This window comes from Benincasa hispida, chromosome 5 (genome assembly GCF_027475165.1).
Source record: "Benincasa hispida cultivar pf3 chromosome 5, pf3_genome.v1.1, whole genome shotgun sequence".
Taxonomy (NCBI): domain Eukaryota; kingdom Viridiplantae; phylum Streptophyta; class Magnoliopsida; order Cucurbitales; family Cucurbitaceae; genus Benincasa; species Benincasa hispida.
Window position 1 is genome coordinate 61,095,389 of NC_143482.1, and position 27,684 is coordinate 61,123,072.

At 39.1% G+C, this 27,684-nt stretch overlaps 1 pseudogene; it reads left to right on the forward strand.

The window, feature by feature from the left end:
• Positions 1 to 27,173, forward strand: LOC150036305 (peptidyl-prolyl cis-trans isomerase CYP59-like; annotated as a pseudogene).
• The last annotated feature ends 511 nt before the right edge of the window (positions 27,174 to 27,684 follow it).

Consider the following 27,684-nt stretch of genomic DNA (forward strand, 5'->3'; position numbering starts at 1 on the left):
ATGCTGACATGGATTGAGGATGCTGACTGTTTATCCATATGTGCTACTGACGTGTTCTTCTCTTTTTCTAACAAATTCTTCCTAATGTTTGAATTAACCAGTGTGGGGGGCATTGTAATCGACCTTTACACCCAAATGTGCCCCTTGACCTCCAAGAATTTCTTGAAGCTCTGCAAGTTAGTCAGTTCTTTCATTTTTCTCTTTGTTCTATCTATCATTAGTTTTTCTTTTTCAGCCTGGATTTTTGTCCTAATTCTCTCTTTCTTCCGCCTTCATCGGCTTCACAGTTTCCATCTCATCTTTCTTATCCTGTATTATTGATGATGATGCAGAATTAAGTACTACAATGGGTGTCTGTTTCATACAGCACACAGGGACTTCCTTGCTCAGATTGGTGACCCCATCGCCAATGGCACTGGTGGAGACTCAATCTATAAGTACGATCTTACACGCTCGATTTCATTTTCAAAATTTTCCTGTTTAGTTTTCATATTACATTGCTTGCTTGCTGAATAATCAATTTTGAACTTGAAGATATCTTATGCCTATGATATCATATTTTTTGACCGTGTCGTCTAATCTTCTTCGTTGATCTTCGAACTTCAGAGGGACTAGGCGCGATTTTTCAGTGATGAGATTCGTGTTGATTTAAAGCATTCTAAGACCGGCACAGGTTCAATGGCCAACGCTGTAGAAAATCTTAATGCTTCTCAGGTACTTATTGATGCGTGAATTTGTTTACTCTATTATTATTATTAAGTTTTGTCTATACTCGTGCTGGTTTTCTCAAATTTACGATAACATTCATGTGCATTTTTTTTTTCAGTTTTATTTTACTCTGCGTGATGATCTCGAGTACCTTGATGGCAAGCACACTGTAAGTCTCCTAACACACTAACTCATGTTCTCTCCCTCTCCCATTGCAAACCACAAGAAAATGAAGATAACTATCTATACAGTTCATTAATATGTATTTGTATCATACATTCAATTTAGGGATTTTTTCAGCACCAACTCATCCTTGGATGACATGTTTAATTGTGTCGTATTTCGAGTTCTGCTAGTCCTTATCTTTCTTACAGCACCATTGCCCTGCTGCATAATACATTCTAGAACGTTCTTATGGAAGGGTGGATATAAGGGGATTTGGGGTGTGGTAGTGACAGAGAGCTTATTCTTCAGACTTTTGAAGGCCAACGGATAAAATGCCATTTAAGCTATTTACTGGGAGCTTTACCATAAACAATAGAACAATTTTCCTAGATTCTTAAAGAACCTTCTCATCTTTGGGATAATTCTAGTCTTTTTGCTTCTTTTTGGAGCTCTTGTTATAAGGAGTTCCATAGTTACTTTCATTCTTATGTTCATAGCTTATTTGGTGAAATGTAAGTTTTGTAATTAATTACACGAACTTATTGATTACAATTTTGTGAGTTAGGTTTCTACAATAAGTATTGGTTTGTATTAATTGACAAAGTTAATTGCATTTATTCTGATGGTAAAAGTAGTTATTGCTTTTGTGTTTATGTTGAAAATAGAGTTATTAATCTAGAGATATTTATGTAATTGTGTAGGCCCCTAAGGTTTCCTACTGTCTATTTATACGTTGTGTCCCTATGTATTCAGTGTATCAGATTAACTAATACGAAAGATCTCTATATCGTGGTTTTACTCCCTATACTAAGGTTTCCACGTAACTGTACATTGTTATTCTCTTCTTTTATATTTTAACATGGTATCAGAGCTAGACGACGAAACCCTAGCCGTTATGAAAGAAAACCAACGACAGCCGTCTTCTGCCGATGGAACTTCAAGTTTTGACATGAAGACAGTGATCCGAGCGGCTGTGAAGAAGTGTTTTCAAGGAGCTCTACCAGAGTTGATTTCTGCCATCCAGTTGTAATCGATGGGAGCTATTGCACCAAACAGAAGCCACGATCGGCGACTGAAACCAGAGCGGAGCTGTCCTTGATAGACAAAAAGAAGCGAATCCGTTCGAGCCTAGCCGAATCTTCGACAGTTGGACAGGAACAAATCCGGTCGAGCCCAGCCATGGGTCACTGCAATTTACGCTGATTGAGCCCAGACGTTTCTTCGACGGTCAGACAGGAACGAATCCGGTCGAGCCCAACAGTGGGTCGCTACCATCCGCGTCGATTGTCCTCTCGTCGGTCAAATCCTCCGTGTCAGGTCAGTTCGATCAACATGGATCTGCCCCTAGCATTTCGCTCGAGCAGTTCAGTCGGCTAGTGCCTTCTCGTGTGCCGGGCAGATACGAGGACCATCTGAAGTAGCCGACGACATCCTTCCAGCCGTCAGTGGCTGCTCCGTTTCCAGCCGCTTGTGGCTCGACCCAATGCCAGATGATGTTAAACAACAATTGAATTATCTAAACAACATATTTCGGACTTGAATACGATGTTCGACACAAATCCCCAACCGGTTCAACCAATCTATTCAGAGAATCCAGTAAATTCGTTTCCTATTTTGCTAAATGCTTCTTATTTATCTGGCTCGATGGGCAACTCTGCAGGATTTCTTGTAGGAGAAAAAAATTTAAATGGCCAGAATTATTTCTCTTGGTCCCAATCAATCCGAATGGCCTTGAAAAGGCGTCACAAATTTGAGTACTTGATAGAGGAGATTCCGTAATCGGTACCAGGCGATCCTCAAAAACGAATCTGGAAAGAGGAAGATTCGCTGTTACGCTCTGTCCTCGTGAATATTATGGAACCTTAAATAGGCAGACCATTATTGTGTGCTGCAATCGCCAAGGATATCTGGGAAGCTGCACGAGATTTGTACTCAAAGAGACATAATGCCTCTCGACTATATACGCTTCACAAGCAGGTCCATGAATGCAAACAAGGATCCATGGATGTTACATCATATTTTAACAAATTATCAATGCTTTGGCAAGAGATGAACCTATGTCGAGAGATTTTCTGGAACTGTGTGCAAGACGGGGCTTAATACTTGAGAATTGAAGAAGCAGACCGTGTGTATGTTTTCTTGGTGAGATTAAATCATAAATTCAATGGTGTCCGTAGTCGAATATTGGGCCAATGCCCTACACTTTCTCTCAGTGAAGTTTGTTATAAAATACGGCTGGAAGAGGATCAGTCATGCGCCATGAATAATCCTATTACTACAACTGATGTAGCTGCCTTCATTGCAAAGTTGTCCAGTGCTGATACGATAAAAAAAAACCCCACTTGTGTGTGAGCATTATAAGAAGCCTTGGCACATAAAGAACCAGTGTTGGAAATTGCACGGGAGACCTCGAAATAGCAGGCAACGACAATCTCATGACAAATCTAATACTGGTCGTGCCCTAGTGAGTGACTCAGCAGATGAACATATTCAGAATCAGTCTTCTGTTGACAGTAAGAACAGTTTGAGTACAGTTGGGGTGAGTGCTATTGCACAATCAGGTAATTTTCCTTCATTTGGCCTTATTAGTATAAATGGGAAAAAACCGTGGATTGTGGACTTAGGGGCCATAAATCATCTTACAAGTTCTTCAAATTTGTTTATTTCTTACAACCCAAGTGCTGGAAATGAGCGTATTCGAATTCTAGATGGGTCTTTTGCCCCTGTTGCAGGGAAAGGCCATATCTCCCCGTCTGACGGTTTAGTTTTGCATGATACTTTGCATGTGCCTAAAATCTCTTATAATCTGTTGTCTGTCAGTAAAATTACAAGGGATTTGAAGTGTAAGGTAATTTTCTCACCTGATTCCATTTTGTTTCAGGATCTGAAATCGGGGATGACGATTGGCACTGCCCGGCATGATAGGGGACTCTATTTCCTTTCTAAAGACGCCTCTAGAGATGATCATTGAACTAGGTTTATGTCATTAAAATTTTCTATTTTTGAAAATGATTTTATGTTGTGACATTTTCATTTAGGACATCCGAATTTTCAATATATGAAGTATTTGTTTCTGCATTTATTTCGTAATGTTAATACTTCCTCTTTTGTGATGTGTGTATTTGTGCCAAATAAAGTCGTGTCCCTTTTCGGTCTCAGCCTTACAAATCCTCGAGTCCTTTTACTCTTGTTCATAGTTATGTATGGGGTCCTTCACCTATTACCACTTCCACTGGTAAACGTTGGTTCGTCATGTTTATAGACGACCACACTTGCCTTACTTGGGTCTTCCTCTTCACTGGCAAATCTGAGGTGTCATCCATTTTCCAAAAATTTTATACAACTGTCGAGACTCAGTTCAATGCGAAGATCGGAATTTTACGGAGTGATAATGGGCAGAATTCTTCAACACCTCCTTTAGGGATTTTCTTGTCTCTAATGAAACTATCCACAAGAGTTCGTGTGCTTATACTCCACAATAGAATGGAGTAGTCGAGTGGAAAAATTGTCATCTAGTGGAAGTAGCCCGATCTCTTATGTTATCTACCACTCTTCCGTCATACCTGTAGGGGGATGCAATTCTTACTACCAACCATCTCATTAATCGGATGCCCTTTCATATTTTTAACCTTCATACTCCCTTGGAACTGTTTAAAGTGTCCTTCCCAATCACTCGATTAATCTCCGATGTTCCCCTTTGAGTCTTTGTTCATTCCCATGGTCCAAACCGCACAAAATTTACTCCTCGTGCTTAGAAGTGTGTCTTTGTTGGATATCCACTTCATCAACGTGGATATAAGTGCTATCATCCGTCATCTCGTAAATACAGTGTCTCTATGGACGTCACCTTCCTCGAGGATCAACCATTCTTTCCTGTTAGTCATCTTCAGGGGGAGAACATGAATGAAGATACTAACTGGCCTTCTTATGCTTATTCCCTTAGAGTCAGCTCCTATTTATATCTCGTCTGAACCTAGTTCTGAACATGAAGACCCAGTCCTTCCTACCAACCAAGTTCCTTGGAAAACTTACTATAGGAAGAATCTCAGGAATGAAGCAATGTTACTTGTCGAACCAGAATCACCAGCTCCAGTATATGAATCAGACCCGCCATCAGATCCAGGTTCGTATATTGATGTGCGTATGGAGACTGACGAATGCAGGCAGGATAAGGGCGAAGGAAATGGTAATACTGAAAGTATGGTAGAAGAGGAGACAGTTGAGAATGAAATGATTCTAGTTAATGGTGATGTGGAGGATACTACTAAAATCTCTGATACATAGATAGCCGATCATGGTGAGGAGCCTGGAAAGTTGAAGGATCGTGATGCCTCACTCAATCTTCCTATAGCTCTGAGGAAAGGCACTCGTTCATGTACTAAATACCCTATGAATAGTTACTGACGTATAGTAATTTGGCACCCGAGTTCAAAGCGTTCACTACCAGTTTAGACACTGTGATAGTTTCAAATGACATAAGTGTTGCAATGGAAACACCAGAATGGTGGTCTGCTATTATGGAAGAAATTAGAGCTCTCGAGAAGAATCGAACTTGGGAACAGGTGGCTCTACCTGAAAGGCACAAGACAGATGGATGCAAATGGGTGTTTACTATAAAATACAAGTCAGATGGGACGATTAATCGGTACAAGGCTAGGCTTGTTGCAAGAGGCTTTACTCATACTCATGGAGTAGACTACTCTGAAACTTTTTCTCCCGTGGCCAAACTAAACACTATTCGAGTGCTTTTGTTAGTTGCTATAAATAAAGATTGGCCTCTACACCAATTTGATGTTAAAAATGCGTTTCTAAATGGGGAACTTAAGAGGAAGTCTATATGAGTCATCCTCCTGGATTCGAGAGTCAGTTCAAAAACAGGGTGTACAGATTGAGAAAGTTGCTATATGGTTTGAAACAATCTCTAAGGGCCCGGTTTGACAGATTCACAACCTTTGTGAATGCACAGGGGTATATTCAGGGGCATTCTGATCACACTTTATTTACAAAAAGGTCGAGATCAGGGAAGATAGTTGTTCTTATTGTTTGCGTTGATGACATTATTTTATCTGGGGATGATGATGCTGAGATCATGAGGCTCAAAATAGAGATGGTCGAAGAGTTTGAAATTAAAGACCTTGGTAAGCTAAGATACTTTCTGGGAATGGAATGGCTCGACCAAAGGAAAGTATCTCAGTTTCTCAATGAAAATACAATCTGGACTTACTAAAGAAAACATGCATGACTGGATGTAAACCTGTTGATACACCAATAGAGTACAATGCGAAGCTCAGTGAGAAGAATGATAGAGTTCTTGTTAATAAAGAGAGGTATCAGCGGTTAGTCGGGAAGTTGATCTACTTGTCTCACACAAGGCCAGATATTTCGTATGCAGTAGATGTTGTCAGTCAGTTTATGCAGGCTCCCTATGAGAATCATATGACAACAGTTGAATGCATCCTTCGGTACTTGAAAGGAACTCCTGACAAGGGTCTGATGTTCAGAAAGTTCGATAAACGATCTGTTGAAGCCTACACTGATTATGACTGGGCAGATTCTGTTGTTGACAAAAAGTCAACATCTGGGTATTGTACGTTTGTCTAGGGTAATCTAGTCATCTGGAGAAGTAAGAAATAAGGGTCGTTGTTAGAAGTAGTGCTGAGACTGAGTATAGGGCCATAAGTCTGAGGATATATGAATAAATCTGGTTGAAGAAAGTGTTATCTGATCTCAAGCAAGATAATGAGCTTCCGATGAAATTGTTTTGTGACAACAAAGCTGCCATCAATATTGCAAATAACCTGGTTCAACATGACAGAACTAAACACGTAGAGATTGACAGACATTTCATTAAGGAGAGACTGGACAGTGGGAACATATGCATACCTTATATTCCTTCAAATAAGCAAGTTGTAGATGTGCTTACACAGGGGTTACTAAGACAGAGCTTTGACTATTATGTAAGCAAGTTGGGTCTTGTTGATATCTATGCCCCAACTTGAGAGGAAGTGTTGAAAATAGGGTTATTAACCTAGGGGCATTTATGTGATTGTGTAGGCCCCTAGGGTTTCCTACTGTCTTTATACGTTGTGTCCCTATGTATTCAGTATATCAGATTAACTAATAAGAAAGATCTCTATATCGTGGGTTTTCTCCTTGTACTAGGGTTTCCATGTAACTGTGCGTTGTTATTCTCTTCTATATTTTAACAACTTATGATAATTTTTTTTACTAAAGAATTCTCCAAACTTGCAGGTCTTTAGAGAGGTTACTGAAGGACTTGACACCTTGACTATGATTAATGAAGCCTATGCAAATGAGAAATCGTGTCAATTGGACCAGAATTAAGCATACTTATATACTGGATGATCCTTTTGATGATCCGCTCCAGTTGGCTGAGCCGATTTCAGATTCTTCTCCTGAATGGAAACCAAAAGATGAGGTAGGAGTATTTTGTTGTAATCTATATCTTGGGTGGAGGTTTAATGACACTAGGATTCTATCGTTCCACTTAGATGATCTCTAACTCATTATTGTTGAAGTTTAATCTGAAGTATGGGATCTTGAGAGGTATTCTAATGGGACGTATATATTTGGGTTAAATTGGCAACTTTAAATGTGTGAAAATTTGGGGGAATTGTTTTTCTAGAGCAAGTTTTCTCTGAAATACAAGCAAACTCACAAAATTGTACATTCTTATTGCCATCATCACTTCATACACATTGATTCAGTTCCACAAAATTGCCATCTTTTCCATGGAGCAGTTTGTCTTGAGATATATACTTTTGAGCACAGTTTTATGCATATTTATCTTTTGTTCTTATGGGAATTAAAAGCCGGGTCTTTTGTAACTACCATCTTGCTTTAATTTTGTTAGATTGAGTTTTTTTTTTGTTTAAATTCTTTTGGGTTTTCTTTTTGGCTAGACTCATTTTGATGTCTTTTTTGGTTTTCTTATTTTAGGTTGTTTAAAGATTTTTCACTCTTTCTCTATTTTTTTTTCTAATCTGAAAAGATGTGATCATTCTGCTCCAAAAATCTTCATTTTGTATTTTCATCTCGTGATTGAGTTCGAACCTAAGTAGTTTCCCTTTGTAAATATGTCCTAAATTGCGATATATTTCTTCTGTTGTGTGTAGGTTGTTGATGACGTTCAACTGGAAGATGATTGGGTACCCTTGGATGAGAAATTAGGTCCAAAAGAACTTGAGGATTTTTCTCATGGGAGGAAGCTCACTGTTAGCTCTCATGGAACAAGTACGTTGAAAAGATGAAGAATCAAGCAAAAAAGATGGATAATTGGGAGTAGAGTGCACCTAACTAAGCTGAGTTGACCAAAGACCAATCTGCCTTGTTTCAGTGTTGCAACGCTACGACGACATCGTGCAAAGCATTGAGGAAGTGCCACGACACTGGCCTGATGCTCAGTTGTGTGCATGTGGAGGGGGAAGTCCGTCAAAGTTCATAGTGTCGAGATGCTTTGGGAGAGCATCGCAATGATACCCATTCTGCTTTATAGCATTGAGTTGGGGCATTGGACTAACGTTGCAATGGTGGCATTGTCAATCTTTGGAGCATTGAAACATTCGAAGTAGCATTGCGATGCTGTCCTGCACCCAAGCCTACTGCCTTCAAGCTCGAGCAAGTGTTGGACTTGGGCTTTTAAGAAGCGTTGCGATGCTGGAGCAAGGTAACTGATGACCGAGATTTGGGTAATTGATTTGGCGGCAACTGATGACCTATAGATGACGACTCGACGTCCCATCCACTCCTCATCATTGGGAATCTCTACCCTAGACCTACGACACAACTTGGTAATCAAGCTAGGGTACCCTAAGCTATCTGTAGTGGAACACCGTCCACAACGATGGATTGAAGCCCTAATGACTCGATAACATTGATAGACATCCTTGGACTAGACAATATAGAAGTTTGGCCTGGTCCTTAGTGACATTTGTGGTGGCTAGAGACGGACATGTCCGTCCCTCTAAACCTCACAGCTACTTTTCTAGACCTAACCCACTGAACTCCCAAACCACACAACACAAGGCCTTTATTACCTCTTCCTTGGGGAACTACTGAGAACAAAACCCACTGTACTCATCATTGAAGTCTCTTAAATCATAGGCTTCGTTGGTGCGAGACGATGAAAAGGAGACCCTAATACCTCTCACCAATGAAAAGTCCCTCCTTTCGTTGATGTTGGCGTAGAACTTTGTAACCAATGGGATTATCGCCTCGCCAGGATGGGCTGCAAAAGATTCCCACCCCTTCTGCTGTATGGCAGCAATGATGTGTGGGTAAAAATTGGCCTCTAGGAATAAAACTCTTTCGAGGACAAGTTTCCTAGTGGAAACTACATAGTGAAAACAATCTAAGGCCCCTTGTGAGCTAAACCTAGGGTGCTAAAAAGACTGGTTCAGGGTTTTGCTCATTCCCACTAGTGCTAACATCTCTCCTTATTACTCTTCTAGTACCCATTAAAAAACTTTCTAAATGAAAGCTCACAAAATTTTGTTCACCAGGGAAAAATTCAACCACTCCTCTCAATTCTTACCCAAAATCATACCAAATTTTCAATAATTGAACACAGATCCACCTGCACGCAGAAAATCCCAAACATCTTATTCACATATTCAATATCAACAATTCAAAAATCTTCAAATCCATTCATATTAAGCAAGAAAATCATGCAAATTAAGAAATTTCATACCATTCAACAAATATATGAACAAATGAACAATGATGGCTAAAAACTTACCTCAAATGAAGAAATCCCAATATGCACAAAAACCTTGCCCTAGATTTCAGATTGGGTGAAAAAACCCACAAAATCAAGGAGCTAGATTTCAAACGTTGAAGTAGGGTAACCCATTGAGCTAGTTCTTTGATTTTATGGGTTTTTGGATTTTATGTGTTTATTTTTTGATTTTTGTAGGCACAAAAAACCAAGAGATAAAATTGGCGATTTGGAGCTGAATAAGTTGAAGCAATTTGGAGGTGATTTAAGCATCTGAGCTCCAAAGGAGCAGAAATTACGAAAATTGTTGAAATACGTTGAATTAGCCCTAAGGGTTTTTTTTTTTGTAATTTACTATATTTGCTAAATTAGGGTTTCAACTAATTCTATTTATATCTGAGGTTGGGTCTATTGTATGCATGACATTAGATAATATGTCCTTTTCTATCGTGGTTTTTCTTCCTTGAATTAGAGATTTCCACATAAACTTCTTATGTCTTCTTCTTTCTATTCAATTTCAATATGGTATCAGAGCAAGGTGATGAAACCCTAGCTCCGATAAAAGAAACTCAGTCATCAAACTTGATAGGCGAAGGTACATTGACTAATGAGGCTGTGATTCAAGCAGTAGTTGACCGCTATCTCCGAACCTTCATCCCAGGTGGCACAGCCGAACAGATCAAGCCGGCGAGCCGAACAGTAGGTGGTGGGCTTACTCGAGCCGGCACGCCGATTAGCTTCCTGACTCAGCCGTTCCAGCCGAACACCATCGAGGAAGGTCCCTCAGCTTCGCACGTTCTCCAGCTAGCGCACGCGAGCGATTCACAACCAATCTATTCCTCGAATTTGCACACGATCGTCTCAGCTTCGCACGTTCTTCAATCGGCGCACGCAAGCGAATTACAGCCGATCGGTCTCTCGGCTTCACATAGAACCAGATCTGCACCAGACAGTCATGGGTTTGCTCCAACTGTCGAGTCGGGTCAGATCGGTGCGATTTTGTCAACCATGCAGCCGATTGTCGAGCCTTCTGTCCATTACCCACCATCGCAACCGTCTCGGAGCAGCGCCGATCACGGGTTACCACACTTTGCCGCTGGTGGACTTCCGACAGTAGCTTTTTCACAGTACCATGGTGGATAGCTTCTTCCTCATGTGTATCCGGTTCAACTTAAGTTTCGAATGGGTGATTCCGTTGAAAAAAATCCCATGATTTTTTGACAGAAAAATTCCAGATCTGAATCTCATGGGGAACTCCAAAACCCTTAGGGCCAGATTGAATGACCATGATTCTTCCTCGATGTATTCAAAAAATTCGGTATCAATGTTTCCTACTCTTCCTATTACTAATTTTTTATTTGGAACTATAGGAAATTCTGCAGGAATGATCACGGGAGAGAAGCTGAATGGGCAAAATTACTTCTCTTGGTCCCAAACAATTAAAATGGTTCTTGAGGGATGCCATAAGTTTGGATATTTGACTGGAGAGATACCACGACTGAATCCTGGGAATCCACAAGAGCATGTCCACTCAATGTTAATCAGTAGCATGGAACCACAAATCGGGAAACCTTTACTCTATTCAGCCGTTGCCCGAGATATTTTGGATGCAGTCTGACGGTTATATTCGAGGCGTCATAACGCATCCCGCCTGTATACTCTATGTAAACAGGTTCACGAATGCAAACAAGGGAGCATGGATGTAACGTCATACTTCAATAAGATGTCGTTGTTATGGCAAGAAATGGATCTATGTAAGGAGATCATCTGGAACTGCCCGCAAGATGGAATTCAATACTCTAAGATAGAAGTGGTTGAGCGTGTGTATGATTTCCTTGCAACCAAAATTTGATATAGTCTGGAGTCGAATACTAGGGCAAAAACCAATTCCGTCTCTCATGGAGGTCTGTTCAGAGGTTAGATTGGAAGAAGATAGATCAAGTGTAATGAATGGGCCGGGTGTTACCACTGTAGAGTCAGCTGCCTTCGGGGTGAAGTCCGCTAGAGCTGATGGTGACAAGCAGAATAGTAAAACACCCCTAGTATGTGAGCATTGCAAAAAACAATGGCACACGAAGGTCAGTGCTGGAAATTGCGTGGTCACCTTCCAAATGGTAAACGTCGCCCTCCGAATGACAAGTCGAAATCTGAGCATGCTCTAGTGGGTGAATCAGTTGAGGGGGTTGCACAACCTCAGACACAGCCTCTAGTGACTAACCCTGGTGATTTAGGTACCATAGGGATCGGAACAGTTGCTCAACCAGGTAACCCTCAATCTTTTAGTTTCCTTGTTGAAGGGAATGAGTTATGGATTCTAGATTCAGGAGCGACCGATTACTTGACTGGCTCATCCGATCGGTTTCTCTTATACTATCCAAGCGCTGGGAATGAGAGGATTCGAATTGCAGATGGGTCCTTCGCTTCTGTTGCTGGAAAAGGAAGACTGTCATCATTTTAGGGATTAACTCTGCAAAATGTCTTACATGTGCCCAAAATTTCTTACAACTTGTTATCAATAAGAAAAATAACAAAAGATTTGAACTGTAGAGTTGTCTTCTCACCAGATACTTTTTGTTTCAGGACTTGAGCTCGGGGAAGACAATTGGCACTGCCCGATATGACAGAGGCCTATATTACCTTTCTGCAGATGCTTCCTCCAGAAGCTTGTTTAGGATTAGTCTTTTATCTTCGTTTACTATGTCTGAAACAAATTATTTATTGTGGCATTTTCGTCTTGGACATCCTAGTTTTCAATATATGCGATATTTATTTCCACATTTATTCCATAATGTGAATGTTTCTTCATTATCTTATGATGTCTGTATACGTGCTAAACAACCTAGCGTGTCATTTGTTTCTCTGCCCTATAAACCTACCCAACCTTTTCACCTAGTCTACAGTGATGTTTGGGGTCCCTCAAGCATCTCTACCCTGTCTGGTAAACGGTGGTTTGTAACTTTCATCGATGACCATACCCGACTTACATGGGTATATCTTCTTGCTAATAATTCTGAAGTTTTATCTACCTTCAAACAGTTCTATAGCATTATATTAACACAGTTTAACACAAAGATTGCCATTCTTTAGAGTGACAATGGTCGTTAGTTTGTCAATCACACCTTCCAAGAATTCCTAGTGTCAAAGGGGATCATCCATCAAAACTCGTGTGCATATACTCCACAATAAAATGGGATGGCTGAACGGAAAAATCGCCATCTTATTGAAGTTGCTCGTTCCTTGATAATTCTAACGTCTCTTCCTTCATACCTGTAGGGAGATGCGGTTCTTACCACAGCTCATCTAATTAATAGAATGCCTTCACGAGTTCTAAAGTTTCAAACTCCTCTTGAATACTTCAAAGAGTCCTATCAGTCTACCCGTCTTATTCTTGAGATTCCTCTTCGTGTATTTGGGTGTACAGCCTTTGTTCATACTCATAGTCCACATCGGACTAAGTTTGCCCCACGAGCTCAAAAATGTGTGTTAGTCGGGTATCCCCTTCATCAGCGAGGCTATAAATGCTTTCAACCATCCTCCAGAAAATATTTTGTCACTATGGATGTCATATTCCTTGAAGATAAACTGTTTTTCCCGTTAGTCATCTTCAGGGGGAGACCACGAATGAAGAGACTAACAGTTCCACGTACTCCGTACCTATTAGCCTCAATCTTGAACCTAGTCCTAATATTCCTGAACCTAGTCTACTTAGTCTTGAACCTAGTTTACCTAGTCTTGAACTTGACTCTGCTCCTGTTGTTTCCGTGTCGGTTCTTCCTACTAGACAAGTGCCCTGGATAACATACTATCGGAAGAATCTCAGAAAGGAAATTCAGGAAACCTCTGGCGTTCCATTGGAAAGTGTCCAAGTGTCGGAACCAACTCAGGTTCAATATCCCGTTGTTTTAGAGGAGAGTCTTGAAGAGAAGTCTGGGAACATAGAAAATGATGAGACGAGCTTAGAAAAGGTTGAAAATTCAGGAGGTAATGAGGTGCTGAAAGATCCGCAAGAAAATGTAGAATTATCTCAAAAGTCTGATACTGAAAAGGGACAGACGAAAATTGATAACTATGATACCACTCTGGATATGACAATTGCTCTGAGAAAGGGAACCAGGTCATGTACAAAATACCTTTTGCATAGTTTTCTGACCTATAGTAACTTATCGCCTAGTTTTAAGGCATTTACTACTCAGCTGGATGCTCTAGTAATACCTACCAGTGTACATGCGGCCATGGAAGTTCCCGAGTGGAAAGCAGCAGTAATGGAGGAAATGAAAGCTCTCGAGGCAAATAAGACTTGGGAGTTAGTAGCTCTCCTTAGAGGTCACAAAACAGTTGGTTGAAAATGGGTGTTCACAGTTAAGTATAAGTCTGATGGAACACTCGAGAGATATAAAGCCAGGTTAGTTACTAAAGGGTTCACTCAGACGTATGAGATTGATTATTCAGAAACTTTTTTCCCAGTAGCTAAGTTAAACACGATTCGTGTTCTTCTGTCTGTCACCGTAAATAAAGATTGGCCCCTACATCAACTAGATGTAAAGAACGTCTTCCTAAATGGTGAGTTAGAAGAGGAAGTTTATATGAGTCCACCTCCAGGTTTCGAAGCTAAGTTTGGGAATCATGTTTGCAAACTTAGGAAGTCTGTATATGGGTTGAAACAGTCCCCTAGGGCATGGTTTGATAGGTTCACTGTGTTTGTTAAGTCCCAAGGGTTTGTTCAGGGGCATTCTGATCATACCTTGTTTACCAAAAAATCACCCTTAGGAAAGATTGTTGTGTTGGTAGTGTATGTTGATGACATCATCCTATCAGGAGATGACACGGCAGAAATTGCTAAGCTAAAACAAAGGATGGCAGGTGAATTTGAAATCAAGGATCTTGGTAGTTTGAGGTATTTTATCGGGATGGAAGTGGCAAGATCAAAGGTAGAAATATCTGTATCTTAGCGGAAGTACACTCTGGACTTGTTAAAGGAAACAAGAATGACTGGATGCAAACCTATTGACACTTCTATTGAGGTCAATAACAAATTGAAAAGCATGAAGGAGTTCCTGTGAATAAGGAGAGGTATCAACGCTTGGTAGGAAAACTGATTTACTTATCTCATACTAGGCTCGACATCTCCTATGCTGTGAATGTAGTAAGTTAATTCATGCAGAGTCCATATGAGGAGCACATAGAAGCTGTGACTCAAATTTTGAGATACCTGAAATCCACCCCTGGGAAGGGCTTGGTGTTCAGAAAGCATGACACACGGAGCATCGAGGCATACACTGACTCAGATTGGGCCAGATCTGTGATTGATAGAAGGTCAACCTCAGGGTACTGTACCTTTGTATGGGGTAATTTGGTAACTTGGCGGAGTAAAAAACAGGGTGTAGTGGCCAGAAGTAGTGCTGAAGCAGAGTATAGAGCTATGAATCTGGGAGTGTGTGAAGAAATCTGGTTGCAGAAAGATTTATCTGATCTTCACAAAAGTAGTCTGGGGCTCATGAAGCTGTATTGTGATAATAAGGCTGCCATCAGTATTGCGAATAAACCCGTGCAATATGATAGAACCAAACATGTGGAAATTAACAGGCACTTTATTAAGGAAAAGTTAGACCGCGGAGCTATCTGTATTCCCTATGTACCTTCAGTCCAACAGGTTGCAGATGTTTTTACGAAAGGGTTATCGAGACAGACGTTTGAAGAATTTATTAGCAAGTTGGGTCTCGCCGATATCTACGCTCCAACTTGAGGGAGAGTGTTGAAATACGTTGAATTAGCCCTAAGGGTTTTTTTTTTTTTTTTTTTTTTGTAATTTACTATATTTGCTAAATTAGGGTTTCACCTAATTCTATTTATATCTGAGATTGGGTATATTGTATGTATGACATTAAATAATAAGTCCTTTTCTATCGTGGTTTTTCTTCCCTGAATTAGAGTTTTCCACGTAAACTCCTTGTGTCTTCTTCTTTCGATTCAATTTCAACAAAAATGCCTCTATTAGAGCGTCACGATGCTCAAGATTTGTCTTGGTCTGACACTCGCCCAATGCTGAAGGACAGAATGGGTAGTGTTGCAATGTTCACCCTAAGCGTTACGATGCTACGATGTTGAGACAGAGATTGCCCAGTGTGTGCGCCAGTGAGCGTCAACCCCAGCATTGCGCTTTTGTCCCTGACGCTTAGATCCAGCCGCATTAGCATTGAACGCTCCACATAGTGTTGTGACGCTGTCATCTTTTTTATAAATATAATTCTTCCTTTTTAGGTCAATTTTATGCCAAAAATTAATGGGGACATGCTGAATTTCGATGGAGGTCGAGAAGAGGCCTTAATTTCTTCCTTTCCCTCTTAATTTTCAGTATTATTAGGATAGTTAGTCTGATTTTGGATGATGAACGTGTATTGGATTGTTCCTTGTTGGTTTGACTATGAATCGATGAGATAATTCTTTTATTTAGTTCTTGGATCGAGCATTCATGTAAATTATTGAATTTTCTAGCCAACTTTGTGTTTTAGGTCGGAATTATGCTTTCTTTGAATCTCAATTGAATTAGATTTGCATTTGTGTGTTGGATTAACACCCATATCATGATTACAATTCTCTACTAGTTAATTTCAAGTTTGCACGTTTCCTCGTAGTTCATCTATGCTTGAATTTACCTAGGTAGCAACAATTGAACGTGTATGTTTAGGTTTACAAGTTGATCTTGAATCTTTGCATTGCATGTTTAATTTAGATTTGAAGAATAAATTGGCTAATTGAACATGACTTTTCCTGATAGTTAATCAACATAGTTGAATCCTAAATCTTAATGCATGTATTTATAGTTCTTTATGGACACTAAGAACCTAATTGAATCTATGAGCATGTAGGTTAGTCAGGGCATGGTCTTTCCAACTTTAATTATTAATTTGGATGCTAGATTGATTTCAAATTAATTGATTGTCTGCCTTTGTACAGATTAGTTAATTTGCATCAATTGGGTAGCTATGCATGCATTGTTGGTGACATGATTCATTGGCGGAAAACGATGATTTAAATTACATTGAATTGCCACTTGATTCGAGAACTAGATAAACCAATTACCGTTTCATCTTTTTCTTGCATGTTCCAATTTCAACCAAATACCAAAACCCTGTTTTTCCACAATCAATTTAATTCAAAAGAAATTAATTCTTCACTTTTTTGTGGTTCGACTTCGCACTTACCACTATTGTAGTAATAGAAGTAGTACGATTTTTACAAATTATCTTTTGTTTCATAGTCCTTTTCGAGAATTAAATGACACTATTCGAACAAAAATTGATGTGGCTGCTGGGATTGAACCACAGAAGAACCAAATTGGTATAGATACGGGTTTAATAATCATCCCATCAATTAAATCCTCATTAGAAAAGCATCAATTATTTTTTAACTATGGTATATGATGAGTATTTTTTATTTTTAGGTTAGATCTTTTGTTAGTTTTTCTTTCCCTTTCTTTTTTATAAGATAAATTTTTATTTTGAAAAAAATTAAAAAAAAAATAAACTAGGGCATAGCGTCGCGACGTTGTAATTGCAACGTTGCAATGCTGCGAGGTAGAACTGCATAAAAACGCAGTTCTGCACAACGGCGATTGGTTTTTTTCTTCACCTTCTTCGTTTTCGGTGCTCCCTCTCTCATTTTCTTCCGATTTCTTCATTTCTCTTCAACCAAATCTTGATTTCCCTCATATTTTCCTCTAAATCTTCAAGGTTCTCCCTTAGTTCATTCTTGATTTTGTGGGTTTTTTCACACAATCTGAAATCTAGGGCAAGGTTTTTGTGCATTTTGAGATTTCTTCATTTCAGGTAAGTTTTTAGCCATTCATTGTTCATTTGTTCATTATATGCTAAATGGTATGGAATTTCTTGATTTGCATGATTTTCTTGCTTAAAATGAATGATTTTGAAGATTTGTAAATTGTTGGTATTGAATATGTGAATATGGGATTTTTTGCATGTAGGTGGATTTATGTTTAATTGTTTAAAATTTGGTGGGATTTTGGGTAGGAATTTAGAGGAGGTTGAATTTTTCCCTGGTGAATCAAATTTTGTGTTTTCATTTAGAAAATTTTTCAATGAGAGTAGGAAGGATAGATGCTAGCATTAATGGCTATGGGCAAAACCACGAACCAGTCTTCGAGCACCCTAGGTTTAGCTCGTAAGGGGACTTAGATCGTTATCACTACGTAGAGGGGCCTTAGATCATTATCACTACGTAGTTTCCACTAGGAAAACTGTTCCCGAGAGAGCTTATCTTTAGAGGTCGACTTTTACCCACACATCATTGCTACCATACAGCAGAGGGGGTGGGAATCTTTGATAGCCCATCCTGGCGAGGCGATAGTCCAATTGGTTAGGAAGTTTTATGCTAACATCGATGAAGGGAGGGGCTTTTTGTTGGTGAGATATATTAGGGTCTCCTTTTCATTGTCCCACATCAATGAAGTCTACGGTTTAAGAGACTTCAATGATGAGTACATTGAGTTTTATTCTCAGCAGTTCCTCGAGGAGTAGGTAATAGAAGCCTTATGTGGTCTGGGAGTTCAGTTGGTCGGGTCTAGAGGGTTATGAGGTTCAGAAGGACGGACATGTCTGTCTCTGGCCAAATCTTGCATGATTTTGTGTGTTTCGGATTGATACTGGTTCTTACGCCTCACAAATGTCACCAAGGACCAGGCCAAACTCTTGTACTGTCTAGTCCAAGGGATGTCTATCAACGTCGGTCGAGTCATTAGGGCTTCAATTCGTTGTTATGGACGGTGTTCCATTACAGATAGCTTAGGGCACCCTAGCTTGATTACCGAGCTGTGTCGTAGGTATGGGGTGGAGATTCCTTATGATGAGGAGAGTATAGGGCGTCGCGCCACCATGTGTAGGTCATCAGTTGTTTCCTTCCATGGGTGAGGTGTAAAGGAACATAGTTCTAACGATGATGGGGAGGATGAGGATGTTCCCACGGCTAAATAGCTTCCTGGTTTTGATCCTCCGGATCAATACGAGATTCCGGTGGCAGAGGAGTCTTATGGGGAGCAGGACCTGAGGATATCCATTGAGGCGTTTAGGGTGGCCACTGAGTCACTGCGAGTGAGTCGAGAGGCTGCGCTTCGGGCTAGGCTAATGAGAGGACGTTGAACTTCATTACTGCAGAGAACCGCCTCTATTACAGTAGCATTAGATTCCAGAGCGGTCTTCAAAGAGACCTGGACTTTCCTGACTTCGACTGAGGCTAGCTTTCCTTTCTTATTTGTGCCCTCAATTGTATTTTTCTTTCCTTTTTCCTTTTTGTTATTTTTAGTTGTAGTTTTTCTTTTTAAGTCTATGCTAATGTTTTTTTTTTCTTTTTTCTTTTTTTTTTTTGTTTTTCCTTTTATTTTCCTTTCTTTATAGGCCTCTCCATAGTCTTATAGAGAGAGGAGATGCCCGACACCGCCATCCCGTGCGCGACCACATTTTTAGGAGAGGTTTTCTGTTCCCTAGTTTTTATATTTATTGAACTATATTTGAATTACATTCAGGACAATGTATTATTTTAAAGTTAGGGATGGGGTACTCATTGAGTATTTTTTATTTTAGCTTGGGGTCCTTGAACACTATGCTCGGACAATGCATATATGCTTTGATTGCTTTGTTTGCTCTATTGTTATCATGATAGTTGATGACACACTTTTTCCGTGATGAAATTTGCATGAAAGAACATTAGGAAAGGCATCATGAATTTAGCCCAAATTAAATTTTTTTTTATTATTTCTCATGCATCTTTAAGTCATGCAAAATTAAAGTCTTGCATGCTTAGAATTGGGTTATCTGGTTTGTACTTCTGTTGTCACCCCGAAAGGTCCACATTTGACTTAGGAGTAACCACACTTATTTTAGAGCAAAACTAGACAAAGTGGATGAAATAAGGCCTACTGTGAAATAGAAAAAGAAAAAGAAAGAAAAGCGAAAAAAAATAAATTAGTTGCAATTCTAAAAAAAGAAAACAGAAAAAAAGGAGGCATAAGCTAGCATGCCTGCAAAAAAAAAAATTAGTGTGTGTACATGGATAGAGGTGAAAAAAGCTATCTGTGCCGTGTCTAGTTAGGGCCCTGCGATAAAAAAAGTGGATAGGTTCCCGACAGTTAGGTGTGAAAGCTAGCCCTCTAGGTAAAATAGAATGCTCTTTATGTTCCGTGCGTGTGTGTTTAGGCATCATTGTCCTAGTGTTTCCCTCTTTTTTCGTAAGTGTAGTATGTTCAAGGTTGATAACCGAACCGGAGTAAGGGAAAAATAGGATGAGGATCTTGCTTGATTTCGACTTGCATTTGTGTGTTTGATTGACACCTCTACCATGATTGCAATTCTATGGCTAGTTAATCTCGAGCTCGCATGTATCCTAGTAGTTCGTCTGTGCTTTGAGTTTACCACGATAGTATCGATTGAATGTGTATGTTTAGGTTTACAAGCTAACCTTGAATCTTTGCATTGCATGTTTAATTTAGATTTGAAAAATATTTGGTTAATTGAATATGGTTTTTCCTAACAGTTAATCAACATAATTGAATCCTAAATATTAATGCATGTGATTCTATTCTTTATGGCCGTTAAGAACCCAATTGAATCTAGGAGCATGTAGATTAGTTAAGGCACGACCTTTCCAGACTTAATTATTAATTAGGACAGACAGAGATTAGTTAATTCACATCAATTGGATAGCTATGCGTGCATAATTCGGTGACATGATTCATTGGCGGAAAACGATGATTTAAATTACATTCAACCACCACTTGATTCGAGAACTAGATAAACCAATTACCGTTTCATCTATCCCTTGCAATTTATTTTTCTTGGATGTTCAAATTTCAACCAAAAATCAAAACTCCGTTTTCACTGTTTTTCCACAGTTAAATTTAATTCAAAAGAAATTAATTCTTCACTTCTCTGTGGTTCGTTCCTGCACTTACCACTATAGCTACGTTGTTGTAGTAATAGGAGTAATACGGTTTTTATGAATTATTTTTTTTTTCGTAGTCTTTTTCGAGTATTAAACGACACCGTAAGAGGCTCGAACAAAAATCTAATTTAGCTCTAAAAAAGAGCTAAGTTTATGACCTTAACTTTACTATTTTTGGGTAATTCTTATGTCTATTTGTCTTATTTTCTAGAAGAATTGATCCCATGGAGCAAGTATGTTGCAAAGATGAAAAATCAAGCAAAAAGGATGGAAAATCGGGAGTCGATTGCACTAACTAAGCTAAGTTGACAAAAGACCAATTTGCCCTGTTTCAGTGTCGCAATGCTTATCAATAGCCTTAGACCAACGCTCGCTCGATGCTTGAAGGCAGTAGGCTCGGATGCAGGGCAACATCGCAATGCTATTCTGAGCGTTGCAATGCTCCGAAGATTGACAACGCCAGGCCAACACCCCAGCTCAACGCTATAAGGCAGAATGGGTAGCGTTGCAACACTCTCCCAGAGCGTCGCGACGCTATAGACTTCCCCCCTTTGTGCGCGTGCAACTGAGCGTTAGGCCAACATCGTGATGCTTCCTTAACGCTCTGCATGATGTCACCGCAGCATTGCAATGCTCTTCCTAGCGTCGCGACGTTTTGACAAACTTATAAATAGGGCATTTGGTATTCAAGCAAAAGGTGTGAAGAAATTTAAGAGTTTAGCCCAACTTTGGAGCAATTTCAGTCGAATTGTTGTGTAATTTTTCCTATAGCCAGCCTTGTTTCTCCATTAATCATTGTAATTTCGTTATGCTAATGCGAGGTTAGGTAAATTTTCTTGGGATTAGTAGTATACTTTGATTCTTGGAAGATAGCTAGTTGATGTGCTTAATTGTTGTGAACCCTCTGGGAAGATTTAATTCATTTTTAATAGAATTTCTATAAATTGATCTGACAAAATAACTTATCAAAATTCTTGTTTGCAATATCATAGTCTATGCATATATTGTTTGATTTAGTTGAGTATATTAAAATTGCATGTTTAGGGTCTAGACTTTTTTTGACCAAACTCTTGTATGCCCTAATATAATATTTCCTAATTAATCACGCTATAAGATATGGCATTTTCGGCTTGTCGTATGTCTCGACAATAGAACCTTTTTTAATGCATTTCAATTTTTACTTATATGCCGTTAAGAAGGAAGAGTCTTAAATTGAATTAGTGCTAGTTTGGTTTATTAATAAAATTGGCTAATTAGGCTATTAGATTTTCTAATAGGTTGAGGGGTTCACGAAATTAGTACAATTAACTAGTGCCTGATGATAGAAATAAAATGCATGCATACTAATCCAAGGTTTTTCCATCGATTGAATTTAATCCTTTTTCCACACTCATTCTTTTTTCCTCTGATTGCTTGTTAATTGATTTACAAAACCACCAACCTCCTCCATCACTTTGAATTCTCAACTTTTCCTACCTAATCATTAGTCTCTCTTTGGATTCGACCCTGATCTTACTACTTTACTGTGTTTTTGGTACAAGCCTTGAATCGGTGAAACAAAACTTCCTTTGTTCGGGCTGCGACAGTCTGGAACAAATTGGCACCAGTGTCAGCGAGATTTGGCAATTAGCCTAGGAGATTTTTTGGATTCCAAATAAACAAATAAAAAGTTAAAAAAAAAAGATAGTGTGTTACTGCTAACTTTTGGTTTATGACCGGAGTGCAAATTTCGTTTTTGTTACAGATATTGACCAAGAGGAGAGGAGAATCCGGAGAAGGCACGGAGAAGTGATATCAAAAGAAGGAAACTGACAAGTTGCCGATGATACGACAAGAGCAATGAGAAAAAAAGTTTGTGAGAAAACTCTGAGGGAACTGGCAAAGCCAGACATGGACCAGCAGCCCCTGTGCATTATCCTTCCACCTACCATTGTACCATTTGAACTCAAGCCACGACTGATCAATTTATCGCCTACCTTCAGAGGGAATGCAGGGGAGAACCCCCATAAATACATCAAGGATTTCCATATGGTCTGTGTAAGTATGCAACCCCATGGAGTTACAGAGGAACAACTGAACCTTAGGGCTTTTCCTTTTTCATTACAAAATAACGCTAAGGATTGATTATATTACTTGGCTTTAGGGTTGATAACTACTTGGAATGAACTTAAAAGGAAATTTCTTGAAAAAACTTTTCCGGTTTCTAGATCCCATTCAATAAGAAAAGATATTTATGGAATTAAATAATTTATTGGTGAATCCTTGTCTGAATATTGGGAACGATACAAACTTTTATGTGTTAGTTTTACCCATCACTAGATTTCTGACCAATTGTTGATTCAATATTTCTATAATGGTTTGCTTGCTAGTAACAAGAGCTCCATTGACTTGGCTGCTGGAGGCGCTTTTGCTTATAAGATGCCTAGGGAGACCTAGGAATTAATCTCACGCATGGCTGAAAACAACCAAAATTTTGGAATCAGGGCTTCTGAATTTGATTCAATTGCTAATTTTGAACTAAAAGAATTAAGATCTCAAATATCTAATTTAACTTTCCTTGTGACGCAGATGGCCCAAGGAGGAGTTTCTCAGGTCAAGGCTTGTAGAGCTTGTGGAACAGTAGGACACACCTCTAAAGCATGTCCTCAAGCCCAAGTCAATGCAGTTGGGGGTTACCAGAGGAAATACGACCCCCATGCTCCGATGTATAATCCAGGATGGTGTGACCACCCTAATCTCAAATGGGGAGGTATGGGCCAAGGACAAGAGCATGACAGTTCTAATCATTCCAATCAGTCGTCGTTATTTTCCTCAGGTATGTTTTTTGAGGATATCGTCATATCTTTGGCTGATAACTCCGTAAAATTTCAATAGGAAATCCAACAACTGCAAAAAGGAATCTCTCCAGTTTTCATAGAACACCAAGACATTTCAGCAAGAAACCAGGACGAGTATGAAAAATTTGGGCACTCAGGTCACACAATTAGCTATTGCGGTAAGTCGGATGGAGAGCAAAGGTTCAGGGAAGCTACCTGCCTAGCCAGACCATGCCAATGTGAGTGGCATCACACTCAGGAGTGGTAAGGAACTTTCAAACACCCCACCTCTACTTGGTAAGTCTAATGAAAAAGGTGAGAAAAATGAGACTGAATTTGAGGCACACCCATCTAGACCTAAGGTAAGTACTTCTCCCTCACCTTCTGTTGAACCTTATATCCCTAACTCCCCTTTTCCTAGTAGGTTGGCAAGATAAAACAGGAACATAGGGACAAAGAGTTGATCAAACTGTTTAAAAAGATTCAGATAAACATTCCTCTCTTGAACACGATCCAGCAAATTCCAAGATAAACATTCCTCTCTTGAACGCGATCCAGCAAATTTCGAGGTATGTTAAGTTCCTCAAGGAACTTTGCACCAAGAAGAGGATAGGTAAGGATAAGGAATGGGTTGTGGTAAGTAAGAATAAATCGGCTCTGCTTAAACATCATATGCCTAAAAAATGCCGAGTTCCAGGTATGTTGACTTTACCCTGTGTTATTGGTAATAGAGTCATTTGACATGCCTTGTTTGATCTAGGAGCTTCCATCAATGTCATGCCTCATCATGTGTATGAAGATCTCAAATTGAATGATTTGCAAAAAACTGTTGTGTGCATCCAATTAGCTGATAGTTCTTATACCCAACCTCTAGGGATAGTTGAGGATGTATTATTGCAAGTTAAGGATTTGATTTTCTTGGTTAATTTCTATATTTTGAAAAGGGATGAAATCTCTTCCCCTTCCTTTTTTACAATTTTGTTAGGAAGACCCTTTATGAAAATTGCAAAGACAAAAATTGATATTGGTAAGGGCTGTCTTTCTGTAGAATTCGATGAGGAAGTAATAGCTTTTAATATATATGATGCCATCAAATTTCTTAAGGAATATCTGTCCTTTTGCATGATTGAGGCACATGATTAATTAGATGAAATTGTTTTCCATGATGGTGATGATGACTCTGACAAATTGATTGTTCCTTACATTGATTTGGATTTACATGCCTTGCATGATTTATCTCTCTTTACTGTTGATGTAAATAACCTCGAGGAACCTTATCTGATTTTGATACTATAGATTTGTAGGTACAAGGGATTGAGCTAAAGGCTCTCCCTAGTCATTTGAAATATGTGTACCTGGGTGAAGGGAACACCCTTCCACTTATAATCTCTAGGGAATTGACACCCACCTAAGAGGAATCCTTAGTTGAGACTATGAAAACCTATAAGAAGGCCATTGGGTGGACTCTTAATGATCTCAAGGGAGTGAGCCATTCTCTTTGCATGCATAGAATCACTATGGAGGAAGGAGCCAAGCCCACAGTTAAACCCCTCAAGAGGCTCAACCCCACGATGAAAGACGTTGTTCTCAAGGAAATTATTAAGCTCAATGAGAGACTGGTATCATTTACCCAATTCCTAATAGCAAGTGGATGAGTCCTATTCATGTGGTTCTAAAAAAGACCCGCATGAAAATTATGGAGAATGACAAGGGTGAGATGGTACCGATGTGCATTCAGAACGGATGGAGGATGTGCATCGACTTTTGAAAGCTCAACGAGGTAACTAAAAAGGATCACTTTCCTATCCCTTTTCTTGATGGTGGAACGGCTTTCCGAAAAGCCATTCTTTTATTTTCTTGATGGATTCTCTGGATTCTATCAAATCCCAATCGCTCAAGAAGATCGGGAAAAGACTAACTAAACTAAGTTGACAAAAGACCAATCTACCCTGTTTCAGCACCGCAACGCTCATTAATAGCCTTAGTCCAACGCTCACTTGACGCTTGAAGGCAATAGGCTTGGGTGCAGGCAGCGTCGCAACACTACTCCAAGCATTGCAACGCTCCGAAGATTGTCAACGCCACCATTGTAATGCCAGCCCAATACCCTAGCTCAACACTATAAGGCATAATGGGTAGTGTTGCAACACTCTTCTAGAGCGTCGCAATGCTATGGACTTTGACGGACTTCCCTCCTCCGCACGTGCGCAACTAAGCGTTAGGCCAGCATCATGACGCTTCCTCAACGCTCTGTACGATGCCACCGCAGCATTATAACGCTCTTCCTAACATCGTGATGCTGCAGAAAACTTATAAATAGGATATTTGGGGTTCAAGCAAAAGGTGTGGATAAATTTAAAAGTTTAGTCCGGTTTTGGGAGCAATTTCAGTCGAATTATTGTGTAATTTTCCCTATAGTTAGCCTCATTTCTCCATTGATCATTATAATTTCGTTATGCCGATGCGAGGTTAGGTAAATTTTCTTGGGATTAATAGATACTTTGATTCTTGAAGGATAGCTAATTGATGTGCTTAATTGTCGTGAACCCTTTGGGAAGATTTAATTCATTTTTAATAGAATTTCTATAAATTGATCTGACAAAGTAGTTTATCGAAATTCTTGTTTGCAATATCATCATAGTCTATGCATATATTGTTTGATTTAGTTGCACATATTAGGATTGCGTGTTTAGGGTCTAGACTTTTTTTTGACCAAACTCTTGTATGCCCTAATATAATATTTCCCAATTAATCATGTTATAAGATATGACATTTTTGGCTTGTAGTATGTATCGGCAATTGAATCCTTTCATAATGCAATTCAATTTTTACCTGTATGTTGCTAAGAAAGAATAGTCTTAAATTGAATTAGTGCTAGTTTGGTTTATTATCAAAATTGGCTAATTGGGCTATTAGATTTTCTAATAGGTTGAGGGGTTCACGAAATTAGTATAATTAACTAGTGCTAATGATAGAAATAAAAAGCATACATACTAATCCCAAGGTATTTCCATCGATTGATTAATCCTTTTTCCGCACTCATTCTTATTTTCTTTGGTTGCTTGTTAATTGATTTACAAAACCAACCAACCTCCCTCATCACATTTCCTAGCTAATCATTAATCTCTCTATGGATTCGATCCCGATCTTACCGCTTTCCTGTGTTTGTGATACAAACCTTGAATCGGTGAAACAAAACTTCCTTTGTTCGGGCCATGACACCCCGAACACTCAGTCGAAAACTGTTGCGCTTGAAACTGTAAGCTTCATTTCATGCTCCAATTGTGCATTTAATCTTCATCATTATCATTTAACTAACTTGGTTTTACACCCTTTTATGTCCAACTTGTGGTGGACAGATTGGAGATATTCCTGATGCTGAGATGAAGCCTCCCGATAACGTGTTATTTGTTTGTAAATTGAATCCAGTCACAGAAGTGAGTTCGTACTACTTTCACTGATCGAACAGTGATTTTCAATAAGCATCAATGAGTTTTTGGATCTGTACATCACGTGTTTTTAACAAGTCATCATATGTGGTCTCAGGGCTGAAGTTATCCGCCATTACTAGACTGGAGATAGTTTATGCTATGCCTTCATAGGTAGGTTCAAATTTATGCTTTTCATGGTGATATAATTTATGGAATAAAACTGAAATATTTCTGTTCTAGGTCTTAAAGATAGAAAATCCACCGGACACAGAAGATAGAGAAATTAAAGACAGACAAACCAGTGGAAAACAAAGGAAGAGACAGAGTGATTCCGATGATCATAGCAAAAGGGAGCTCGATTATTAAAAAAAAAAAAAAAAAGAAAGATCACGCTTAACAATTCAGTTTTAGATTTTTGGTTATTCTTTTAATTAGTGATTTGAATTTAAGTCTCATAATTGTTCGATGTTAAAGTGTATATATTGTATAGGTTACTGTTGAGGGGTATGAATAGAATTTAATAATAGGGGCATTGGTTTCATTATTGTTGCTTGTGAATATGATGTAGTATATATTGTATATGTTACTATTAAGGGTATGAATAGAATGTGAATGTTTTTTTTTCTAATATATATATATCCGTGGGTATTTTGGTCGACTTACGCCCACTTCAACTAATCTTATAGGACAACCCGTCTGACCCTATAACATTTGGATGTCAAGAAAACTTGTAGGATATTAATTCCTACGTAGGTGATTATTATAAATTGAACCCATGATTTCTTAGCCATTTATCAAGACTATGACCCATTTTTACTATTAGGCCAATCCTTGATGGTTAATAAAATGTGATGTTTGAATAGGGATATGAATCAAA